At 39.8% G+C, this 23,609-nt stretch overlaps 1 long non-coding RNA gene across 1 annotated transcript; it reads left to right on the forward strand.

Moving 5' to 3' along the window:
- The first annotated feature begins 325 nt into the window (after positions 1-325).
- Positions 326-1,308, forward strand: LOC137162085 (uncharacterized). Its single transcript, XR_010922269.1, has 2 exons — positions 326-536; positions 1,239-1,308. It is a non-coding gene; the product is annotated as an uncharacterized lncRNA (long non-coding RNA).
- Positions 1,309-23,609: the final 22,301 nt, after the last annotated feature.

Below are 23,609 nucleotides of genomic sequence, written 5' to 3' on the forward strand. Positions count from 1 at the left end.
CGTGCACCACCCCAGCCATGCACCCCCCTGCACTAAGGGAGAGCCCCGTGAAGCACCCCAGCAAGGCAACCCCAGCCATCAGCCCGTCCCGCCCCGCCCCGCAGCCAGCACGAGCTCCCTGTTGCCAGCCCCCCTCCCGCTCACACCCAGCCAACCGCCTCTGCCCCGGGGTGGGCGGGGCTCCGCTGAGGCCCCTCCCCCACCTCCGCCTTCGAGGCGGCTTGGCGCGGAGCTGCTACAGCAGCCGTGACCTCCGACCCCGGCCGCCGCCAGCCAATAAGAGCGCAGCTCGTCTCCGAACCCAAAATTTCCACGTCGGCAAAAGTCAAGATGGAGCGGAGCGGAGCGGGGCTGGGGGCCGCCGGGCCGGGCAGCGCCGGCGGGGGGACGCGGCCGGCCGGCCACGCAGTGCGGACACGGGCCGCATCCCACACCCACCCGCCTTGGGGGGCCGCCGTGGCTGCCCCGGGGGCTGCTGCGGCCGGAGCGCGAGGCGCTGTGCGGACCTGTTGCGCTGGGAGCTGCGGCCGCTCCAGGTGCGGGCGGGGTAAGGGGTCCTCCGCCGCAGGTCGCGCGCGGGGGGAGGGGGACACGGCTCGGGGGGTTGTGGGGTCTCTGGCCCCCCGTGCAAGGGGAGGTGGGGGGAGGGTGCATGGCTCGGGGGCTGTGGCGTCTCCGGCCCTCCGTGCAAGGGGGGGGGGGGGGGTAGGGAGTGCATGTCTGCGGTATGGGGTCTCTGGTCCCCTTGCACGGCTGGGGGGTGTCTGACTCTGTGCATGGCTGGGGGCTTGCCCAGGAATTCTTGCTGGTTTTATGGGGAGGATACCTCGTGCTGTCAGCACTGTCCTGGCTGGGCCCCTGCTTCTCCATCCCCCCTTCCCCCAATTCCTTGTGTTGAAGGTGCCAACGTGTCCCAAGTCTCCATGTGTGTCCTGTATCTCTGTGTGCTGGGTGGTCACCTTTCATGGGACACCAGAGCAGTGGCTCTCCCTAGCGAGCTGGAAGGTGCCAGCAGCTCAACTAGTGTAACTCACTGGTGACTCTGAACCAGCTGTTCCTGAATTATTTCAATCTGTTATTCAAGCCAGCTGCTTGGAGAGGCCACTACAACTGGCACAGACTAGAACAGCCTCTTAACTGTGGGGCTTTTCCCTTCCTTACTTTGGGGGGGTCAGTCTCTGCTGAATTGATTAACCCAAGGGGCTTCCCCTCTAACTGTTTGCATTCTTCATTTCCAGAAAGGGGGCCTTGCACCTGAAGAAACTCTTGGTACCTGTAACTCAGGAGGATTTAGTCTCTTGAAGCAAAGTTCTGTGACACTCAGACTCTGATATGATAGAAGTCAGTGCACTACAGAACTTTGTCTCTAGGGGCTGTAGCAGCAAAGGGGTTAATGCAGCAGTCCTGAAAGGCTCAGGTGGACACGTCATGACAACCTCCTTCCAAAAGCGGGTAGGATGGGAGGAGAGAATGGAGGGGGAAAGCAGACCAGCATTCACTTCAGTAACTCTGCAGAGCACCCAATGTCATGCTTTAGGTTTGAAATAAAGACTTTTTGCTTTTATAATCTAGTGGCCTCCTAGTCTGAAGGTTTTAGATTAAAAATAGCACAACATCTGGGTATCAGAAAGCTATTTAAATATATTATGAGACTAATTTGACTGCCACAATACATGTGAAACTACATGTGGTGCTAAGTGCTTCATTCTGTGGTCATGTTAACATGGTATGCACTATTCCTAAATCCCTAATCTCTCTAGATATTGTATAAAAGTTAGGACACTTTTGTGCAGAAAACTTGGAATTTTGGTTAACTATTTATAGTTATTTAACCGAAAGCTGTTTTAACTAGAGTTGAAGAAATGACTTGGTATTAATTAGCAAAATCTAAAATGTTCCACTCAAATGATTACCACTGTGTGCAATTAGCATATTTTGTGATGTGCTGTGTTAAGACAATGAGTTGTCTTCATTTAGAAATGTGACTTGCTGTTGGCTACTTGAGTTGAAGTCACTTTGTTCCTGCATTTTTTAAAGTAGTTGGACTACTATGTCAACATTTGTATAAGTATTTGCAGACATCCTCCTTTTGCGGAAAAGGTTTTTGAAGGATAAGTATGAATCAGTACTTAATAGTAAGAAAGATGTGCTGGAGACACTATGATCTTGACACACACAGACTACGAATGGGTATTGCTGCTCACAGCAATGGTTGAGTTAATTTTGAATGTGAACAGATGTCCTGGCAGGATCCAGAATGAGTTGACCAAGCTCACCTTCCTTTGATTTAATCTGAGCTGAATCTAGCTTGGCAAAGGTATGTAGCTAGTGACAGTATAACATCAACTAGTTTCCTTCAGAAATGCTGCACAATATCAACTATAAAAGGTAAAATTTCTTTAAAGTGGGCTTAATCAAAAGATTATTCTCATAGTAGCAGAGGCAATTATTTCAATAACAATCAAAACAAATGCAGGTATTTTGGCCATTAACCATTTATTTATTACAAATTAAGTAATGACTTCATATAACCCTTCAGCAACAGTAGCCTCTTCAACAAATAGTTGCATTGCAGTATGGAATATATATTAACAGTAGTTTTCAGATAGGGGTTTTGTGGTCATTAATTTCTTTGACTAATGATCTTTCACTATCCTAGACACCTAAATCAACTCTTCTGTCAGTTCATACCTGAAAGGTAAAGCAAGAGTATACAGCTCAGTCTGAGTTGGGCTGCAAAGTGAAAAGCTATCCTAAATGTGGTTTCTTTTGCCCAAACGATTTAAGCAAATGGTAAGTAAAGTGAGGAGCACTTAAACCACACAGGCTATCATACACTATCTTATGTCTTTATTTGGATATTGGGGGTTCAAGAAATCTTTTCCAATCAGTTTGTCCGTTGCCTGCTGTTTTAAATTGTACAGGAGGCAGTTGTTTTAAGAGAAGGCTAAGATACTACCCTGTGCAGCTGTTTATCAGTATGGCCATGGGACAACACCTTTTATTGTCAGGGCTAAAGTCCCACTGCTTATTTAACTTAGGAGTGGTTTCTGCACCTATATAAATACACAGTGGAAGTTACTATTTTTCCATGTTTCGTATTTGTTCAAAAGCAGCAGGCCTTAAGCAAAAAGGGCTCCCTAGTTTTAACAATTAAATGGTAGTGGTTAACTCAGTTTTTCAATCCTCAGTGCTGTGTGTAGGCATAGACTAAAGTTGACATTTTCTAGGGCAAGTACAACATAGTTGGAGTTTAGCTTAGCACAGAACAGATGCAGGATTGGTGTAGAAGGACCAGATTCGGATGTTTCAAACAGTAAACCTTGAATCAGTTAAGTCATTCTGTGATTTATACGAGTGTAAGAGATCAGAATCTGGCTTTAAGTAAAGACCTGATTCACTCTTCCACTTCCCTCCAATTTGAATAAGTTTTGGGACCAATTTTTTTACTTGTTTTACTCAGCTGAGTAGTCCCACTGCAGTCAATGTGACTAGCTGTGTGAGTAAGGTGAACAAAGTATGCCCTTAGAGTACCTGTTGGGAGATTGTCATTTGTTCCTGCCACTTTCTCACAATACGCATTTTACCTTGGTGTAGGGCACATGGCACTCAATACATGCTAATTTTCAGATGGAGGTTGTTCGTAACTCAACTAACCAGTGTGGTGTTTCTTTCAAAAGTTTACAACGGAACATTGACTTAATACAGCTTTGAAACTTTGCTATGCAGAAGAAAAATGCTGCTTTTAACCATCTTAATTTAACCGAAACAAGCACAGAAACATTTTCCTTACCATGTCAAATCTTTTTTTAAAAACTCTTTATTTAGTAGTTTATATTTAACAGTACATTACTGTATTTGCTTTTTTGGTCTCTGCTGCTGCCTGCTAGTGTACTTCCAGCTCCAAATGAGGTTTGTGATTGACCATTCAGTTTGTAACTCCGGTGTTCTTCGTAACTGAGGTTCAACTGTACTTATATAGTGTATTTGTGAAAGTTGCTAGCAGGTGGTCAGGTGACCCTGAGGCTGGTCTGGGAAAACAACACTGTTCAAGAATTTAGTCTAATATTTATGCTAAGGTAGACAGATTCTGCTAATCCTTTAGTATTTGATAGCTTTCCAGTTCACCTTTACATTTTCTTGGCCATTCAAAACCATACTTTTTTAAAAACATATATAAACAATTTGCTTATTGTATGTTAGATTTTCATAAGTTAATGTTTTCTAAAACTTGAAGTATAATACACTTGAGACTTAAAAATAAAACTGAATAAGATACCTTTAGAGGCATGAGGGAGCCTACTGTTAGGTTTAATCTTTAATTTGAGAAACATTTGATCAAGATAATGGGATTAGTTTATTGAATAGTTTATTAATTCTGCTTCTATTTAAATAATATCTTGACTGCCTAATTATATACTTGCATGTTTTGAGGGTAGTTTCTAGGCAGAACAGTTTCTGCTGTATGTTGGCAGACAATATAGATTGTAGAGAGAATACTCTTAACTCCTACATTTCAAAACAAAGTGCCATAAAGGAAAGCAAGGACCTTCCTGAAGATGGGGGAGAGCATCCCATTCTGCATGCTTGTTCAAGTGTCAAATGGGTATTTTTTTGAGAATATAGGCACAAATTTAGCATAGCAGAAGTGAGGGGAAGAGCTAAGAATGTTATTATAGAAGCACCGAATGACAGTGAAAGTCTAACATTTTCTACCTGTCGAGTTTTAGGTTTCAGAAAAAATATTTAAATGGAGACCTATTTAGCTGTATGTTAAGTCTTAAATATTTTGCTCTTGCAGTAATTCCACTTTAAACTTTTAAATACCTTTATTTAAACTATTAATACATGAGTTAGCTTCAGTTTTTAAATTCAGTAGTTGCATTTTACAAAATATACTGTATCCCAAATCAGCATTTCTTAAAAGATTGTCTGGGAACATAAGCATTCCTGGCTTTGGAAAGTCAAGACTTAACCAGTAAAACAAAATGATGGATCTCTTCAGGAATGTGAAATGATTATGGTGGAAGAATGACTTTAGTGTTTCTGATGAAGACAACCACACAAACTGAACTGATGCATGAAAGCAGCAGAAAACACAAGGGTGGAAGATAATATGGACATTTAGAGGACAAAAGTTATGACACTCAGCTACTTATGGTGCCTCGTTATTACTGTGATTAGTGTATTAGAAATGCAAAGATTTGTAGATATGTAATGTATAATTTTTGTGTAGCTTTCAAGGGGAATATGCTTTAGAGATAGGATAGACCTTTTAAATTCTCAAGCCATGTCATGCCATCCTCAAAGGAAATGAAGCAAGGTTTTCAATTAGGATTTGTTTAGACATGTTTCACTGCAGTCCATACAGCTAATGCACACATGCTACAAAAGGAACAGAGGACGACAATCTTATGACTTATAGATCTTTTGTTTTTACAGAATTGTAATATGTTCTGTTATTTTACTAGAAATTGAAGTCACTTGGTATAAAGTGATTGTTCAGATTCATTTATGACTGGGATAAATCCCCACAGATTAAGCTTCAGATATAATTGGTCATCAATCTTTAAGTGTAAGTAGAAATGGTGTTTAAAATGAACAAAATGACAATAAATAGACCATATCTGACTTCAGAGACCTCAGTTTAATTCTTGACATATTTATATTGATCTGTCTCTGCTATGTAAGTATGTGAATTCATGGCAAGAGGCTATTCCTGAACTCCTTACTGAGGCAGATATCTCCTGAAAAATCACTAACTCAGACTCAAAAGTTGCGGTTACAAATCAGTGAATTTCTAGATCTCATTTGTTTTTGTGGCTCTTGACATTTGAGAATGTCCTTTCCCAAATTCTTGGGGAAAGTTTCCTGCATTACTCTCAAGTCAAGTACACTGAGCCTCCATTCTGCTAAGAAAGTTGTAGGCCACTGAACCTACACAACTCAGTAGTGTTACTCATGGGTAAAGCTAATCTAAGAGTGCAAAATCTAGCCCTCAGTTAGAGTTTGTGTGGGGGAGCCAAGATGTTGAATAAATGAATTCCTAAGCACCTTTTCAAATTCTCTCTCTTTAGTGTGTTGTGTATATTGTTTTGGGAGGGAAACAAAAGCTACCCAAGGTTGTTTACAAATATCCTTCAAATCAAGCTCTGCCTAGTACATATGCTAATTACTCTTGAAAGTCACTTTGGCACAACCATTACATGGATTTTTATTAAGATGTTTGTGTTAGCTTTGTTGAATGGGCATTGAATCTTCAGCACAATAAGTCTGACCTATAGTTCATACTATTACACTGGAGGTGAAGTAGTAAAACCTAATTCTAATTAGCTTGAATAACTGCACACTGCATAGTAAGTGTAAGATAGGTCAAATTTAGCCTTAGGGGATCAGCATTTGTTAAGCAATTGCCCTTATTATAATATTCCATGCTGCTGTAACTGTAGCAGGACAAGTTCTGCATATATGGAAAACCAGACTAAATTATTGAAGATGTTAACTCCATATGTTTTGAACAGAGTAAAGTTGCACTCCAAGTAACATCAGCATTGAGCACAAGGAAATCATGACATTCTTTTTGGATACCAAATATATTTTCACTATTTGGCTGAGATTGCAGCCTGGTGCTTAAGTTTTTTTTTTTTTTTGGGTCAAAATGTAAAATGATACTGTTTGCAGAAACTGTTCTGCACCATTATCTGGTATCTGTTTCACAATCTCAGCCGTAGTGCTGAATGTGTTCTGTAATTGTAATGGATGAGTCCTATTTATGTACTTTGTTGCTTTTTATTAAAGAAACACAGCTGACAACATAGTGTGGAAGAAACATGGAAGCTGCCTATCACAACCTGGGCTGTATATCATCCAATGCATCAAGTACTCCAGCAAGTACTATGTGGGTGAAACTAGACAAGCACTATGGTTTTGAGTGAACTCATACAGGAAAAAAAGAAACACCATGGCAGCTCTAGGCAGCCACTTTTCACAAAACAATCACTGCATAGCTGACCATCATCCTCAAATGACACCTGTGTCCAACGTGGGCTGTTGGGGAAAAAAAAAAACCTGAGCCATATAAGTTTTGCCAGCATAAGGCCTTGTGTGGTCTAGTGCTGTGTCAGCCAGAGATGCTCTCCCACCAACATAGCTACCACTGCTCATTCAGGTGATTGTATTAGGTAGGCTGGAGAGTTCTCTTCCTTTGATATAATGTGGCTACACACGTGCTAGGCCAGCAAAATGTATTATTGAGGGGTGTTTTTTCACACCCCTGAGCAACAAAAGTTTTGCCAGTGTAAGCGCTAGTGCAGACAAGGCTTAAGTCATGAATGTTTCCAAACTCATCTTGAAGGAGTATTGAAGGTGAACACACTGGTTCCCTTCTCCAGACCTGAAGATTACCTCACCCACCTTGATTCTCTTGTATCCTGTGATCTTACACTGCCATTGCAAATACTTAATATGGTCAGTTATACACACTATTTATGTATTTTTGCATATCCTAAAATATTAATTCTGGGGATTAAAAAGTTTTGAACAGTACCCCCTAAAAACTGACATGCAAATTTGTTTATAATTTACATAAGCAGTCCCATTGATGTCAGTAAGAGCTACGTGAGGCTTAGTATTTTGAAAGTTAGGACACTTATTTAAGCACCAAAATACGGATTTAGGAGCCTAAGGGTATGTATCCACATTGGAAAATGGCAGCCTCAGATGCCTCATGTCACGTAGCACTCCTCTTACTTGAGCAAAAAACTGTTATGCTTTAGTATTAGCATTAATAGAAATGTGAGAACCCATAGTAATAGTAGTTTTATGCAATCTCTATCACTTTACCTCTTATGGATTTCTCCACTTCATATTTTTAAAGTACTCCTAGAGCATTGAGGGTACTGATAAGTTACCATGTAGAAACCATACATCTACCTATGGTGGGGAAGGGATAGTGGTCACAGGGACAGACCAGGTCACAGACAGTCACCTATACCAAACCCAGTGAGGAGGCAAACCTGCTCCCACGGTACAGCTCTCTTGCTATCCCTGTTGACTATCTCCCTTTTGGAGGGCTCTCTATCCATTCCAACACAAGTTACTTTGCTTTAAGTCACAACCAGCCCTGATATCAGCCTAGCTACATCCCTCAGGGCTGTGAAAAATTTCATGCCCTGTGTGATGTAGTTACATGGACCTAACCCACACTGTAGATGGAACTGGTGTTGACAGAATTGTTCCGTTGACCTGGCTAGAGGTGTAGGTGCAGCTGTGCCATTGTAGTGCCTGAAGTGTAGCTGTAACCAACTATAGCTCACAATTTAAGGGTATGCCTGCTGAAGACAAATAGCCTCCAAGGGTGTGTTTACACTTAAAACACTAGAGCTGTGCTGCTGTAGCTCTTGAATATAGACTCTACCTATGCCCAACAGGAGAGGTTCTCCCATCAGCATAGGTAATCCATCTCCCCTAGAGGCCATAGCTAGGTCTACATAGGCATTTCAGTTGGTTTAATGATGCTGCTCTGGGTGTGTGGATTTTTCACACCTCTGACAGTTAAACTAACCTAATTTTCTAGTGTAGATCAGGACTAAGGGCTGGTCTATACTACCAAATTAGGTCAACTTAACTACATCACTCAAGGTTATGAAAAATTTCACCCTCCCTTCCACCTCCTGTGCAATGAAGTTAAGCTGCCCTAAACCCTGGTGTAGAAATTGCAAAGTCAATAGAGCTACTCTTCTGTTGACCTAGTTCTTACCTCTTGGAGAAGTGGATCTACTACAGAGATGAAAGAACTCCTCCCATTGCTGTAATGACTACACTGGAGTTCTACTACTACTACTGTTGTATTTCTAGAGTAGACATATAGCCTAAGAGGACTACAGTAAAATGGCTTACCTTCTGTTCGAAGTCCTATTGGAGGCAGAGATAAATTGAGCTCTCCTAGTGTAAATGGGTAGAACTCCCATTGATTTTATATTGTAATTTATTAACCTGACACCTAGAAAGCCAGTCATTCCTCCCACCTTCAGCAGGATCTTCTGATTTCAACAGCTGCTGCCACTGCTTCTTGTTTCCACACTAGCCTCCCTGCTTGTGATACTATCAATGGGCTTTGCCTCAAGAAGGGCATTGTCTACACTTGCCTTTTTTAAACCTTGTGTTACTTCATTTCTAATTAACTCAAGCTAGTTAACAAACCTGTAAAGGCTAGTGTGTACACCCCCTCATGTTTGCTCCAGTGAAGCACAAACATTTGCATCTTATTGTGAGACTCCAGCTCCCTATTGAATTGGCAAAGCTAGTAGTAAATATTTATATTATGGTACCACCCTAATTGAGATTGGAGCCCCATTGTAGTGGGTGCTGTACAAACACAGAAAAGAGACATGCCCTGCCCTTAAAGGTTTACAGTCCTAAGGAGCAAAGCTGATTAGGTACATCAGTGACTAATTAGGCTGGGAACAAAAACTCTACAGTTAGGCGACTCTGAGAATCTTGTGTTCTTTAAATGTCAGGTTCACATTAGGAGCACTTATAGCCAATTTGGCTATATTATACCAGCAGAATGCTCCTCATGAGGATGCAGTTTATACCCACAGAGCTGAGTTTTTGCCGACAGTTTATTCTAGTTTCCCCACCCCAGCAAAACAAGCTATACCAGCAAAAGCATAGTTTTGCCAGTATAACCATGTCCAACAGTCAGTCATAGATCACAACTCACCACACTCCTGACCAACAAAGTTTGTAGTGCTGTCTTTGCCTTAGAAAAAAAGGTGCATTTTTAACATTTATTAGGACTGGTCTACACTAGGAAATTAGATCAGTACAATTATGTCCCTCAGGGATGCAGAAAATCCATGCCCCGAGTGATGCAGTTAAACCGACCTAACCCCCAACATAGACAATGCTAGGTCAATGGGAAAATTCTTCCATCCATCTAGCTACCACCCCTCAGGGAGGTTAGAGTACCTACACCAACAGGAGAAGCCCTCCTGTTGGTGTAGGTATTGCCTTCACTGAAGTGGTGCAGCTGTGCTGCTGCAACATTTTAAGTGAGAAGACAAGCCCTTAGCAGCTGCTTGAGGTAAATCCTAGGCTCCTCCAGCAAACATGTTAAAACTACAATTGTCTTGACTCCACTAAGATTTTAATACAGGCTTGTTAACTTGGGTTAAATGTACCTTCCTCCTAATGAAGTCATGGCATGAGAGAGTGCAGGAAAGAGAATGGGGAGGGGAACGCAGATACAGAGGTGAGATGAGAGAACTGGGGGAGATGGTAGAATAAATAGTTTCAGTTGCCTAAATGGAACATGAGTTAAATTCTGTTCTTGAATTTTGAATTCAGTCTTTGCTTGTAGCTTAAAATTTGGCAAATCTTATTTACATGTGTTAATTGAACTGCTAGAAAATGATTTAAGCATTTACATTGGTGTAACAGAATTTAATCCAGAAGCTTTACACAAAGTTATGTTTATGAAATAAGTCTTTGCCTGTCCAAATGTTTGAGCTATGAAATACTATCCTTTAATGTTTGAAAATATTGTATTTGTCTAGCAAATCATTTTTTTCCTTTTGCACTGTACTTTAGATTTACACTTATCTGTATGTATATTTAGCTATATATATATATATAGGAAACGTGCATTTGAATTTCAGTTGTATCAATAAAAAAACAAAACACAAGAATTGAGGATTTAATTTTTTAAAATGTGTTTAGCTAAGTTAAATCAATGAGGGTCCACAAAAGTCAAGTTCTTCTTGTAACACAAACTCTGTAATTAAATTAATATCTTCAGTGGGAAAGTGAAGTATAAGAAACAATGCCAAGAAGACAGAAAGCTTCTTAACCCTTGAGCACATGGAATCAATACCAATAAAAGATACACTAAACAAAATGGAAAATATCACAGGAGTCAAAGGTTGAAATGGGAATAAAACATCACAGGAAATATCTTGCTGATAAGTAAAGATTCTGGTTCCTAACCAGAGGCATGCTCCACTAGTACAGTCCCAGAGAGCACTGAAGAATAGGCAGCAAAAGCCTCATCCAAAACCCACTGAAGGCAATATAATCTTCAGTGGTTTTTGGATCAGATCCTAAAAGAATAATGGATTTGGATTCAAGTGCTATGATATTTTCTCACCTACAAAAGACAATAATTGAACAGCAGTATTATAAATTAACACACATCATCTAAGAATATACAACCGACATACTTAATTGGGTTTGAAAAACATTAGAGATTTGCCTATTCTTACCATAAAAATTGCCAATCTAATTGCAAAGTGATCCCAGTGCCTTCCACAAGATTTAATTAAGAAAAGGGACAAGAAAATAAAAACTGAATCCTGACTATAAAAGGATGCAACAGTTGTGCTAATTTCAAATGTTTTGTTGTTCTTATGTGGCTCTTGAGCTTGATCTCTGATAAAAGAGATTACACACATGCTTAAAGTTATGCAAGCACTGAAGTGCTTTACCAGATCAAGGTGTTGCTCATTACAGAAGTTTACTTGCTACAAACTTTACTATGTTTGAACAAAATTGTGAACAATCAAGTTAGATGACGTGACATTGACCACACTTAGCAGTCGGTCAGTGTAGATAAAAACAAGTCATGTTCAGAATTGTCTCAGCCGACAGATTAAGCAGGTTTAATTAAGCAGGTTTAATAATGCTGAACACAATTTGTCCTGGTCCCTGAAGACACCTAAATCATGGTCAGCAGTGCAGCATGATAGGCAGCAGGATAGTTCACTAACATCTTAAACATGTGAAAGTTTGTATCAGAGACAAGTCCCTAATTTCTTAGCCACATCCCCAACCTTTTTGAAATCCACACCTTTCCAGCTCATATGTTAAAATGCAGCCTATTTAATAGAGTAGTGCTCAAAATGTGTTGTACAAACACATAATACACATAGTTCTTGACACAAAGAGCTAAACATGTTGGTTTTAGATAGTAGTACCCCCACCACTGGCTTTATTTCTGTTTTTAAAACAAAATAGTGTCCATCCAAAGCTTAAGTTTAGGCCATCTGCCATTACTTAAAATCTCTTACAAAATTACTGAATACAAAAAAGAAACCCAATTAACCTAAGCCCTTAACAAAAGCCAGTTGTAATCAAGTTTTCAGATGACTGTCTCCCTTTCCATCAAGCAGTTGCTACCTTGATTCTGTGGACTATATTTTTCCTTTCTTACCTAAAGAGCTTCTTTCATAAGAAATTTCATGCAAATAAATCACATTAGGTAATGGCTGGACATAACCCAGTGGAAAAATGCTTTAGTGAGAAACTTGTTGCTATTTTAACATGCTAGATATCAAAATGTTGGTGCTCATTCTAGTTTAGAAGGCATAGGCACAAAAAACAATCTTGCATCTGGTTCTTACCATAGTATATGGTAAATATTGAGATAGGATGAGCTGCAAATACTAATTGTGACATCTTTATAATAAGTTTGCATTTTTTCTCAATATTTCCAATACTCTAAGAGTGTTTCTCCTGGCTTAATTGTATTTGGTAAGAGAAACTGTTATATTGTCATTTTGCCATAGATTGCATTGAATTCACATTAATATTTGCCATCTGTATTTCATCAGTAAGGTTACAGTGCAGTTTATATTTAACTATAGAGCTCTACCACACAATAGCTGTAAAAGAACTGGCTTTATTGTTGTATCTACTGATTAGGTAAAGCTTAGAAATGCCTCCAGAAGGGAAAATGATTGAAAGAAGATATGGCATATACAGGGACAAAATAAGGTATTGACATTATAGGCTCCTGGCTGCCATCATGTACTCCAGAATTAACCTTTTTTAAAAAAAAAGTCTAACTCAGTAATGTCTAATGCATGGCCTGCAGACTGGATCTGGCTCACATTTAAAAATAGGTTAGAAAAAAAATCTCCACAATAAAAAGAGACTGGATACACAAGCAGTATTTGTCTGAGTACGCAGACAGCTTGAAATTCTGATAGAAGTATGAGCTTCTCTTTGTAGCTACTTCATTGCTTATTTGAACAGTGAAATGGGAAAAAAAAGGAGGTGTGAAGCCCACATATGAGAGTGAGGAATTAGTTGTTTTCTTCCCTGCAAGAAGACAATACAGAAACACAGGGAATAGGGAGGGAAACAGAGAAAGGGCAGAAACAGTGGTGTTCCCAATAGGGGCAATACTATTATATTTATATGATTATTTATCATCATAGTCCCTAGGCATCAATGGGAGGTCTGCTATGGATTGACATGAGTATGTAATCCTAAACTTTTATCTTGGACCATAATTACAACTAGGATTTAGCTTTCTCTCCATAGAAGAGCCTACTCTATAGTTTACTGTAGGCTAGTCTCTGGCCCCAAAGATATGCTCTTTTGTGCAATAGTAGTTGTTCATTGAACCTTGCAAAACTTCAAAGCACAGCCTATTTGAAGGTGAAAAATAAACATACTCTAGGGAATTAAGATACTTACCAGCTAGAGGAATGGGAAGTGCAACAAGCAGCAGTCAAAGGCAAAATGACTCTTTAAGGCTGTAGTTGTTTGGCTCTGCCAAATTTAAAGGGCCAGACCCAGAAAGGGATGCTGGGAAAATAGTCACTATAAGAGTGCAAGTCTGTCCTAGGGGAAGTAGTAGAGATAAGAACAGTATAAAGGAAAGGTGGGTGGGGTGGGGTGGGGTGGGGTGGAGGCACACAGGGTCAATGCTACTTTGTAGGTCTTCTATTACCTGTAGTGCTGACATGTAAATGTTTTTGTGTGTTAGAAGCATTTTCTGATAGGTTTCCTAGGATCAGTTACCAGTACATTTTTCCTCTACCCTAAAGAAGGAACTACAACTCACTCTCCTTCAGCTATTCTTAAATATCTCTTTAAAACAGCAGGGTTTGTGTACTTGATTTCAACTCTTTATCAACCAACAGCTGCCTTTCCCCTAATAGTTACTTAATTTCTGTGTTTAAATTTGTGTGTCATGTCCCATCTGAGGAGAGAAGATATTTATGGGTTAAAATACTGTGAAGAGAAGATTTAAGATAATTTGCAGCTAGATTAAGGAAGATACTAACCGGTAAGCAGGGACTGGAGCAGTATTTCAATAGTCTTCATTAACCACAATCCTACTAAAGAGGAATTTTAAGATCTGAAATCCAGAGTGTGGATCTTGGGTTGCATGATTGCAAAAGTTTCTCAATTAAGATGTTACAGAGAAAAAAAGGAACTATTTGGGTGAGGCCACTTTGAAATATAAATACTGAAAAATATACTACTAATGTTATATTTATTGGTGTTCATGGTTACAGACTCTCTCCCTTTTTGCAGTGATGTTTAATGCTGTGTTAGAAATATCTCCTCCACCCATATTTCTCAATAAACAAAAAAATCTAAGACCTTCAGTTTTTGTCTCCGAGAACAAGACTTACTTGATGTCTGGAGGATGCTTAGCCCAAATAGTAACTTTACTTTCCACTCCTAAGTTTATGACTCCTCATCTTGAAATGAGCTTCTTAAGACAAGTGTAATATTCATCACAGATAATGCATTACTATGCCCCTGATTAAGAGTATGAGATGTCAAAGACTAGATACCCAGATGGAAATTTCCTTCTATGCTCAATGACGTTATTGGCTGGGTTGAGAGGAGAGCACGAGAAGAAGTTTAGAAAACACGACCTATGAGAAAAAGTTGAAAGAACTGAGCATGTTTAGTCTACAGAAGAGAAGACTGAGGAGGGGGAACATGATAAACAGTCTTCAGATAGGTAAAAGATTGTTATAAAGAAGACGGTGAGCAATTATTTTCATGTCTGCTGAGGGCAGAACAAGAAGTAATCTGTTTAGTTTGCAGCAAGAGAGTTTGTTTGGATATTAGGAAAAACTTGCAACTCTAAGGATAGTTAAGCATTTAGAGCAAGTTATCCAGAGAGGTTGTGGAATAACTGTCTGTGACATTGGCCTCCAGGGGAGCCATGCTGAGATAGCTTAAACAGGGCAAACTGCATAGAGTAGAGCAGGCAAAACCCTAAATACTGGTGGTTTTTCTTCCATAAAATATGTCAAGCCAGCAAAAAACAGCTTCTGATGATCTCACTTGTCATTCAGTAGACAAAATACAGTTCCCTTAAGACTATCCAGCCCTTTGGCCAGCACCCAGACAGCCAAGTCAAGTATGATGAGGATTACTGAAAATCTTTAGCCATCATATGTAAAAAAAAAAAGTTTTACCAATCCCAAAGGATCAGACACATTACCAGACAGGTCAATGAATAGTTCAGATCTTACCCAAATACATGCTTAAAATCAATGCTTAGTAACTAAACTAATATTTATTTAAAAAAGAAAAGAGAGTAATGGTTAAAGTCAGTATACAGACACAGATGAAAATAAAGTTCTTAGGTCAGTTTCAAAGGAGAGATGATAACTGAGTTGCAAAGTTCTTAAATTGCAAAGTCTCTGAAATAACCCAAACAGCTTGGGGGTCATCAGTCCTTGTTTAGAGCTTCTTTGTTAGAAATCCAGTCCAGAGAAATGAAGACTAACCGGTCCACGTACAGAGTTCGTTCAAATTCTCCCATGAGAATTAGCAGGGTGATTTCAGGCTAGTGCTGGGATCCCAATCTTGCGATCCAAACTTTCCCTGACAAACTTGGACAGCTTTGAGATAAAAAGGATCAGTCCACTAGAGTCTTTTACAGATCTGTGCAGGCTGACTGATATCTTCTTGACAGCAGGTACCTCCTTGAACAATTGATAGGTGATTATTTGTGGCTCTGAAGTATCAGCTCCTATGTCCTGAGCACATTGGTAACTAGTTACATTAGCACAAGGTAATTGGCCATCTACAACCATTAACAAGTATTTACTACTTAAACTTCAAAGAGAAATAAAAATAATAGAATTGTTACATTCAAGTTCCATCTAAGTATTAATATGTTCCTTTTGAACTCTTTATCAATAGAACAGTGATAGACAGGAATGCAGTTTATCTACATTATTAACCTCTAACAAAATATATGTAAGCAACATCAAATAAATACCAACTATACATTGCATATCAAAGCTCTAGTCTACTTATAAGAAATAACCCTCATTACCATTTGTATTTTCCTTTAATATGTCTTGAAAGGTCAGATTTAGGCTGTGCAACTTGCAAAATCACTTAGCTTTTTCTGGCCCAGTGTCATACTCACTGTTTTTTAAGAACAGGTTAGACAAACACCAGTCAGGGATGGTCTAGGCCAGGGGTTCTCAAACTGGGGTTCGTGACCACTCAGGGAGTCACGAGCTGTCAGCCCCTGTGCATGCCAGCAAGGAGGGCATGGCATGGGGGTTCATCACTTTTGTGGGTGGGTCATCACAGCCTGAAATATTTTTCAAAGGGGGTCCCAGCAAAAAAAAGTTTGAGAACCCCTGGTCTAGGCATACTTAATACTACCTCAGCATGGGAAAATGGAACAGATGACCTCTTGAGGTTCCTTCCAGTCCTATATATCTATGATTACACAGCAATATTTTGAAATAAATCACAACAGGGTAGTCTCCCCATAGGCTTTGTGCAAGGCAGGTAAGGCCTACATTAGAAGAATGCTCATTAATATATGACACAAATCAAAACAGTCTTTTTACCAAAGCAATTGGACTTGGAGGGGGAAAAAAATAATCTAACAACTGCTGCTTCCCTGGAAAGAGAAGCTCAGATGAAGAAATTCCATTCCATATTTACAACATTTTCATGGCAAGGGCATAAGCAGCTATGTCATATGCTTAAAAATCATTGTGTACATTTGAAAATAAAACCAGTCTGATGCTTTAAAAATACGCTGTCCCATTTATGCTGACTTATACTCATAACTGTAATGAAAGAAAAATTTAAAAATCCCAAACTGATAGCAAAATAATGACCAGATATTTTCCGTGTTCTATGGGAAAAAGGAAGTATTCACCCGTATGAGCTCCTAATAGAACACAATTACATTGTTTTGAAAACCTCCAAAAAAAAAAAAAAAATTACACCTCAGTGAAGAACAAAATGTACAGTTTGAAGAAGAGAGATTAGATGACATTCAACATGGTATAAGGGACCTTTCAAATGGCAATTTCTGAGGGCTGGATGGTGTTAGCAGGAAGCTCTATTAATCTTTTCAGGAGCTTTTAATGCCTCAAATACTTCATCTGTTCTATCACTGCCTTGAACAGGGAAAATGCCCTGTTCCTGTTTGGAAGCCTGTATTATAATAACAACTCATAAAATAGGTATATAAATCCAGAAGACTGTAGATCACACTGGCTAATAGTCTAACATTGCAAACCCTTTGGGGTAGGGGAACGTTTTTGTGTTAGATACTGTACGAACGCATATCAAAATGGTTCATGCCTGGAGCTCATAGGTGCTACTATAATACAAATAATGTATTTGTATTATCATTAATTATCTTAAACAATAAAATATGGCAAAAATTCTTAGCAAGCCAATTTCCTTTAGCCTTAGTACTAATTCTTACCAATCTGGCTATGTTCCAGGGGGAACACAAATAATAAGAATGGATGAATATTAAGCATTAATAATCACATTACACAAATGAATAAAAGTGATTTCTCATAGCAATAGTTTCAGAAACAGCCGTTGATAGAATTCTTTGGGATGATCTTTTTGTAGTGCTGGAGAAATTTAATTGCAGACATCACTTTTATAATCACCATCAAATTGTTACAATTCTCCAGTTGCATTCCTTTTTTTATAGCTGCACATCAGAGCCTTTCTCCTTAAAGAGTGGCAGAAGGTAAATGTGTCCTGTGTCACCTCTTTTATTTGCTCTATCCACTGGCAACAGCTGTCACAGATTCTCAAACCATTCAGGTTATCACAATCCACAATAAAGAAAATAAAATTGCTCTTTTTGCAGAAGAATCCTACTTTATCCTAATGGCACACACACACCCCTCCATTCTTCTCCAATGCCTTGAAGTCTTAGAGCCCTCTAGAATTATATTTGTGAAGATATGACAAAGTCACAGTCGATACCCATTAATTACCGACCCAGTGAGAGTCTCTTTAATTATGTACCTTGAGTTGATATCTTTAGAGATGGCATAGTTTCTCATTCTTTCTGCTTGACTAAATCAGCTTGATAAAAAATGTACAGTACAAGACCTCCCAATATTTCTATCTACTCAGTATAAAAAAAAACTGGAGAGAATATGTAGCAATTTATATGACAAGAGACTATGGGCATGTCTACACTACAAAGATAAGTCAATTTAAGTCGACATCTAGCCACCACAGTAATTAAGTTGTGTCAGTTGAGTGTGTCTTCACTAGCAGTGCTTGCATCAATGCACAGAGTGCACTATCCCACAGTGCAACTAGCCGCAAGAAGTTTTGGGAAGGGCTTGTAATGTCTCTTGGGAACAAAACATTGTCACAGGTGGAATGAGAACATGGCTTCGACCTCCCATGATGCTGTTTCCTCCCTGCCTCCCTCCCTCAATATCAACGGCAAACAGCCCATACTTTTTTGCACTTTTCTTTGAAAGCCTGGCTCAGCCACACACACACCATAGCCTGAGCAGCATGGACCCCACTCAGCTATGCACTCTTGTTGTGAGCATTACAAACACCTTGCGCCGTATTTCCAGAGCCGAGATAGGAGCCATTGCACAGAACATTGCGATGTCATTCAAGCAGCTCTGATGCAAGCCATAGAATGAAACAATTCCTGGTTGCTGCTGGCAGTTGTGCAGCAGCTGAACATGGTGGAGCACTGTTTCTGGTTCCGGGAAACAAGCACTGACTGGTGGGATCACATCATTCTGCAGCTATGGGATGATGAGCACTGGCTGCAGAACTTTCAGATGTGGAAGGCCCCTTTCCAGTAACTGTGTGCAGAGCTTTCCCAAGCCCTGAAGCACAGCAATGAAAACGAGACCTGTTTTAAAGTGGAGAAGTGAGTGGCGATTGCTGTGTGGAAGCTTGCAATGCCAGACTGCCACCGGGCAGTGGGCAATCAATTCAGAGTTGGTAAATCCACCATGGGAGCTATTGTGATCCAAGTGTGCAGGGCCATTAATTGACTTCTGCTAAGAAAGATAGTGACTCTGGGCAACATTCAGGTCATAGTGGGTGGTTTTGACATGATGGGATTCTCTAACTACAGTGGGGTGATAGATGGCATGCATATCCCTATCTTGGCACCAGACCACCTTGTCAATGAGTACATAAATTGAAAGGGATACTTTTCAATGATGTTACAAGTGCTGGTTTCACCAACATCAATGTGGGATGGTCAGGAAAGGTGCATGATGTGCACATCTTTAGGAACACGGGTCTGTTCGGAAAGCTGCGATCAGGGACTTTCTTTCCAGGTCTCAAAATAACTATTGATGATGTTGAAATGCCAATAGTGATCCTTGGAGACACAGCCTACCCCTTTCTCCTATGGCTCATGAAGCCGTACATTAACCACCTGGACAGCAGTAAGGAGCCATTCAACAACAGGCCAAGCAAGTGCAGAATGGTGGTGGAATGTGCCTTTGGATGTTTAAAGAGTCTCTGGCACAGTTTGCTTACTAAATTAGACCTCAGTGATAGCAATATCCCCATTGTTATCGCTGCATGTTGCGTGCTCCATAATATCTGTGAGGCAAAGGGAGAGAAGACTCCACAGGGATGGAGCATGGAGGCAGATAGGCTGGCCTTGTGCCTTCCCATACCATCCCCTCCATTGCACCAGTTTCACTGCACCTCCCCTTCCCGCAGGGCCCCCCCCCAAATCTCCATGAATGGAATAAATAGAGTACTTCATTCTTGAAACCTTGACTTTTATTGCACAAACACAAAGACAGTGAAAGAACAGGAAAATAATTTAACCTCAGGCAAATGGTGTGATAAAATTTGGATTGGAGAAACAAATGCAGCTTATCTTTGCAAGCACACATGTCTTGCCATTCACAGGTCTTCAAATGGCTGCCTTTTGTTCTTAATACCCTCCCCCAGTGTTGAGTGAAAGGGATACTGCACCTTCTCCCCTTCCCCCCACCTCCTGGAACGTTTGGGAGGGGAGGATTGGGAACAGGGCGATGCTTGCAGGCTGTTCTGCAGAATCTGCGCAGGGAGTCTAGCCTCAAGCTGCTTTTCTTGAAGCTCAACCAGGCGCTTCGACAAGTGTGGCACTCTCATGCTTCTGGGCTGCCCGCCTGCTGTCCAAGTCCAGTTTTTCAGGCAGTGAAATCCTCCAGACTCTTAGCTCCATGTTTTCTGTCCCAGAGATGTTCATTATCTCATTGAACATGTCATCACGAGTTCTCTTTTTATCTGCCTTCTGATCTGTGACCGCCTCTCTGCAGGTGTGGAGGATGTGCTGATAGAAATATGCGGGATCTATTTCAGGGGACCAGGCAATATGCCAAGTTCATTATGAGAAAGCACAATTGTATTAATAACTGATACCTAACACACACATGCACACTCACACCCACCCACACCAGATGTTCTGCAGCTGGTTATGTATAGTTACCAGTCCTGATAGTAGCTTGTGATCATAGCTCAAGATTGTAGTTGGTGTTTGCAGTTTGTGGTGCCAGGGAAGCCGGGCACAAGGAAGAGTAGGGTCTCTGTCGGGCGCACACCAATGCTCTTTGATGTTGCTAAGCAGAATGTTACCCAAAGCTTTCCATTCTCACCCATCTTTTTATAGGTTTTAGTTTTAATGTGAGTCTACGGGTCCATGCTGCCTCAGGGTTCTGTGTGATCATTGATCACCAGTCAGTTACAGAGATGACTTTCATCTTGTTTTTAATGGTACTTTGTTTCTTTTCTAGGATGGATTCTTCTTACTTTTTCTGGATGTTGTCTGTATTCTTCAGCCATCAAGGTGGTACTGGCGTTTGTACTCCACCCAGTCATCAGAACAGGGTGGTACTGGAGACTGATTCCATGACACATACTCATTCAGACATCTAAATGAAATTACACACACCTAAATAAAGTCTCAGCAAGATTTAGACTAGTCCATACAAAATGGAGTATACTATTCAAAATGGAGTTCAATTACAATATGGAGTGTTGTCAGATTTTGGTTACAGTGTTAGAGGACAAGCAATTAAAAGAGTTACTTTAGTTACAATGTTAAAGAACAAATACTTTAAAGGCAACTTCTATTGGTGGCAATAAGAAATGAGTTACGTAAAAGACAATTTCTATAAAGACAATTTCTATGACAATTTCTATCAGTGATAATAAAAGAACAAGTGACTTAAACAATGACAGGACAAGCAGCAAGTTACTTAAAGATAAGTAACTTAAAGACAGCTTTATCAGTGGCAATTATATTTATACCAAAGGGCGGCTTTCTTAACGAATGAACGAAAGCGGCTTTATATAGCGACTTTCTCAATGAGCGCACCACTGCAGTTTTATGAATGAACATGGTATTATGGATGAATAAAGAGGATTTCATTTACAGGAGTGTACATTATGAATTCAGTAAAAAGATTTTGAAAATAATTCTGTGGTATAAATTCTTTTGATTTTATGACTTTACCCCTACACAGTTGCCATGATCAACTGTACTGGTGGCAAGCTCTCCACGCTGATCAAACAGGAAACGAGAATTCAAAAGTTCCCAGGGCTTTAGTGGGGGAGGAGCTGTTTCCTGTGTACCTGGCTGCAGTGCAGCAGAGTTGAAAACTATTTCCAGAATGGTCACAGTGGAGCATTCTGGGATACCTCCTGGAGGCCAATTCAGTTGATTTATGCAATGCTACATTTACACTGCCTCTCCGTTGACCCATCAACATTGTTAAGTGATACGCCTCTCATGGAGGTGGATTAATTAAGTCGACATTAGAGATGACGGTCAGCGAAAGGGACCTGGTAGTGTAGATGCATACATTATTAGGTCGATGTAAGGTGACTTCTGTCGGCCTAAATTTGTAGTGTAGACCAGGCCTGAGAATCAGTTTGTTGGTGCTCCAAAGACAGAAAACAAAAGGAGACACTTGTACCATTTTACAGAAACTCAAAATAACCCTCCACGTTAAAAGCACTAGAGTAACATATTTCTCCCTTATATTCTTTTCAACCTGATTTGTGTTAAAGACACTTTACTCCCTGAAGAGGTCTGACAGCATGTTATCTGAGGCACCTCTCTGTAAATAAGCAATTGTGTGCATTGGTATAAATGTCAATATTTCAATATGCAGGATGCCAAGATTTCCTTCAGGACTAGAAAACGCTGACTCTTCACAATTGGGAAAGAACTTATTGGAAGAAACACTCAGATAACAACTTCATCAAATAAGCTCTTTCTTTTTTGTACAACTTCTTAGTTGAGAAACTTGCAAGTACATACCCCAAGTTTCATACTTTAGACTTGAAATCTTAAAATTCCTCTGAAGGATAATCAATGGCCAAAAGCATTTGAATAGTCTTCTGAAGCCTCTTGAATACCTCTTTGCAAAACTTATAATCAAATGCAGTACTTTATGCTGAATAAACATTTCTACTTACCATCTGTTTTGAACAAAATGAATTCAGGTCTAAATTTCAAATACTCTAAATGGGATTATCAATCACCCACACTCAGACTTAGTCTGGGGTATTGATCCACCATTTCATATGTTCCAAGTGCTTAACCTTTTATTATGCATTCTGGAAAATGTCCCATAAGACCAACCCTCTGGCACTGACTTAAGAGTATAGAACACAAAGGCATTTGTGCAAAAAGCTTGTCCTAAATCTACTCACTGTACTAACAGAGCCCATATTGTAGATATGTCGATGTGAAATCTAAACTACCAAAGAATCTAATCTAAATCTAAATTACCAAAGAAATCTATAAACTGTGGAGAAAATATATTCCAATAATATCATGGGACTTTACTAAAACATCAGTCAACTAACTACCACTTTAGATTCTAGGAAACCTAACTGATGTTCAAGTCAATCAGTCTGTTGCGCAAGATATTAATTAGTAGCATGGCATTCAGATTAATAATGAAGATTAGATGGATATCAGAGAAAGTTTGTTGTTTAGATCTTTTATTTACTATGTGAAAATATTATTAATTTGTAAAAAAGGCAAAAATAAGCATTCATATATACATAGGGTCAGCTCCACAGCTGTAGTAATATTTGCAACAGCTGAAGATCTGGACTTGAGTATTTTATGATGTAATACAGTTTTCCTTTTATGTCTGTTATTTGATATAACATTTAGTATTCTCAGACACCCTTGTCGCTTTAGAGCCAATAAGCCTATATGCAGTAGTTAGTTTTACATGACCTACAAAGATTATGACATGATACAAGTTACTGCTGTGGGGAAAAAATGCCCATAGTGGGCACTGTGGAAAAAAGGCAGTGCATGAGAATGAACAATTCTAATGATAACAAAATCTAGTACATATCTGTTCAAACCAGAGTTTACTGAACCTATAATGATTATAAAACATGAACAGTAGCCCAGAAGCTGTTAATCAACTGCAGCAAGTACACAAAGTCCACTGGGAGGAAACTTACTTTGATGAGTAAAGCAAATATTACCAAATTAATTACCAACATTTACGCCTGCTACAAAGGGCTTTTGAAAGAAAATGAAAAGTTAG

Source organism: Emydura macquarii, unplaced genomic scaffold (genome assembly GCF_026122565.2).
Source record: "Emydura macquarii macquarii isolate MOO-44397 ecotype Brisbane River unplaced genomic scaffold, CSIRO-AGI_Emac_v2 contig_2422, whole genome shotgun sequence".
Classification (NCBI taxonomy): Eukaryota; Metazoa; Chordata; order Testudines; family Chelidae; genus Emydura; species Emydura macquarii.